Source organism: Sinocyclocheilus grahami, unplaced genomic scaffold, assembly GCF_001515645.1.
Source record: "Sinocyclocheilus grahami isolate Dianchi unplaced genomic scaffold, SAMN03320097.WGS_v1.1 scaffold1855.1, whole genome shotgun sequence".
NCBI lineage: Eukaryota > Metazoa > Chordata > Actinopteri > Cypriniformes > Cyprinidae > Sinocyclocheilus > Sinocyclocheilus grahami.
Window position 1 is genome coordinate 154,925 of NW_015507034.1, and position 3,628 is coordinate 158,552.

Sequence of the window (3,628 nt, forward strand, 5' to 3'; positions counted from 1 at the left end):
CCATGGAGAAAGACATCAAGACAAATTCATGAATGCTGATTGAATCCACTGATAATGAGGCTCCATTAATAATAAATGTTAACTAGATTATGTTCACGACCTGTCTAGCAATGCATGCTTATGCTGAAATATAATTAAATAATGATTTGTTTTTGCAAACTGTGTCAATTGTGTGTCACAATGTGTATTGAGTTGGATTAAGGGAACATAGTGAGCATCGATGCTCCTTGGTTTTCACGGTGCATTGTGGGACTTTTTAGGGAACAAATGTTTCAGTGCACTGGAAGGATTTTGTGATTGAGAGAGCCCTTAAAATGGCCAACTCTCTGAACTCGGGAGCTGATTGAGACACACATGTGTTTGTGTTCTAGGATTTTCCTGTAGACATTTGTATCATGTTGCTAGATATTTCTACAATGTTTTAGTATTTTGCTAGGGTGTGCAGGTTAGTTTCTACCTAAACACTGCTTAATTTCAGTAAACTTCCAGTTATTATGTTGTAAATCTGTAGCAAACAAAACCGTTTTTTGCCAATAAATAAATAAATAAATAAATAAATAAATAATAAGGCTTCACCATTCACAAACTCATGGAGGAACTTTGAGAGTCATGTGATCTGTATGGCAAATGTAGCGTCTGGACCAATCAAACACACAATTTTTCATTTGATTTAACAAATCAGTTATTCATTAGATTAACAAATTGTCACAGTCCCCTCACCCAATAATCTGGATGCCAGGATGTCTGCAAACACCAGGCCCCCCCTGGTTACCATAGCAACCCTGACACCAGATACATTTACGACCTAATGGAATGTATGAAGGGAAAATCATTGCCTTTTTCTTAAGGAAGAGACACAGTGCATAGTAGAAATGGACTCTTTAACAAATCAGTTATTCATTAGATTAACAAATTGTCACAGTCCCCTCACCCAATAATCTGGATGCCAGGATGTCTGCAAACACCAGGCCCCCCCTGGTTACCATAGCAACCCTGACACCAGATACATTTACGACCTAATGGAATGTATGAAGGGAAAATCATTGCCTTTTTCTTAAGGAAGAGACACAGTGCATAGTAGAAATGGACTCTTTTCTAATTAATTCATGGGAAAACCCTTCTTTGAATGAACACACATACCCTTCAGGTCAAACAGTTGGTAAGCCGACAAGAAAAGTTATTTAGGAAAATTATTATTTTAGTTATTGCATTTAAGACTGCTATACCATGTGCAGCTCAAACTCATGGAGGAACTTTGAGAGTCATGTGATCTGTATGGCAAATGTAGCGTCTGGACCAATCAAACACACAATTTTTCATTTGATTTAACAAATCAGTTATTCATTAGATTAACAAATTGTCACAGTCCCCTCACCCAATAATCTGGATGCCAGGATGTCTGCAAACACCAGGCCCCCCCTGGTTACCATAGCAACCCTGACACCAGATACATTTACGACCTAATGGAATGTATGAAGGGAAAATCATTGCCTTTTTCTTAAGGAAGAGACACAGTGCATAGTAGAAATGGACTCTTTTCTAATTAATTCATGGGAAAACCCTTCTTTGAATGAACACACATACCCTTCAGGTCAAACAGTTGGTAAGCCGACAAGAAAAGTTATTTAGGAAAATTATTATTTTAGTTATTGCATTTAAGACTGCTATACCATGTGCAGCTAAAAAAAAAAAGAAAAAGAAAAAGTAATGTAGCCTATGTCCCAATGTGGCTATAAGCAAGCATCGCTCAAATGAGCACATGATCGAATTACCTCATTTCAGGGCACGCAGCATGTATCCATGGCAACGCTCAGCTGCGTAGTGACAGTTAACGGTCCTCGGTGTTCCTCAGACACGCTTTCGTTGGTCGAAAAGGTATTTATACTTTTATATTTGTAGACATATAGCTACCGTAACCACTGTGTATCTCGTAATGCTTACATTTTATGAAAAGTTTACCTTTTTAAACGTTTGCTGTGTTGTCCCGTACGGCTGCTGACGTTAGCCTATGTGAACACTTTCGAAGCTAACATTAGCATGTAAAGCTGAAATGATTAAATGTATATAATATTGACAGTTATTTAACTTAAATAATGAATTTCCATATGGTAAAAATACACACTGATAAGCCTATATGCGGCAAAAAGTCTCATGTGCGCTAAATTTCGGACCGCTTGGTCTAAATCCAAATTTGTTAATTGTGTTGTTTTAGGTTAGAAGACAATGGGAAGAATTGCCATCGGACTAACCACAGCTGACAACCAGAGATGCACACACACACACACGGAAAGAGCAGAGCAACTTTACAATTGTTCAATTAAAATAAACGTATTTTGCTCCATACAACGTGTCTGTTGTCTTTGATTAGCCTAAAAGTAAAATAAAATGACATTCAGAGGACTTAAAGCGAAAGTCCCCTAAACGTCCCGAATGGCCACTGCACGTCCTGTGAACGCCCCCTTGAACGTCCGGAGGACGTCTTCGCGAACGTCCGCTCGACGTAATAGGGGACCCTACACGCTGACGTCCAGGGGATGTTCGCAGAGGCCATTTAGGGGACGTCCTGGGGACCTTTTTTTGTTAGCTGGGACGTGCTTCAAAGCCTCATTTTTACACCCAAGAGAAATCATTTTAATTGGACTAGCAAACTTTCCGTAATTCGTAAGAGCTCGTTCAATTTCACCGTTCTTAATGAATGGCGGCACATTTGATATCATTACTCTAGTAGTTGGTGTAACCAGCGGTGAAACGGTAATATAACCGCCACTTACCTCAACACCGTTGCTTAACAAATGATTAACCAAGTTTTCTTCTTTTACAGAATTAATCACTGCCTTATTCATGCGGGATGCCGAGCAAATGTTCTCATACCTGATTTGCGCCCCAGCCACCAACAGTACATCTTCCACAGTTACTCCAGGATCAGCCATACACCTGACGCCATGACGGAGAGAGAGAGAGACGCTACACCCTCCACGGGAAGGGATGCCATCTCGTCTCCGTCACACCTTCTAACTTACAAAAAAACCTTTTAGCTCACCTCTTCAATCTAATTAATACACTTACTTCTCGCTTATCACCCGAAAAGAGCGAGGAAAAACAAACAAACAAAAAAAACAATCAGATTCACTCTCACCGTGTTCACCCTCACACACACCCACCAACTCCCAGCATACAGTGAAAGAGAGACAGAGAGAGAGATGTTTTTAGAGGTTTTTGGTAAACCTCTCATTTGAAGAATGGCTATGCTTGCCCTAGGAAGACTTTGTTTCACGGAAAAATGTAAGACGGTATTTATATTTTTTATTGTTTTTATTTTCAATTTATCAGAATGACAGTGTGTGTGTGTGTGTGTGCGTGCGTGTGTGTGTGTGTGTGTGTGTGTGTGTGTGTGACCGGATACTCGGACCCCAGATGAGACAAACCCAAATGAGGGAACGGACCATTAAAATCTTCAAAAACATTCCTAAGGTCTTCATTTATAGCCTGTCACTGCTCTGAAACTCAGACTTACAGCTGACCAAACATAATTTTTCATCCCCGGAGGTCATAGGTTGACGTCGGAATTTCACATATACCGGTTTTCACATCTGGATAGGTCACCGGGGTCAACACAACGTGGGGGGTC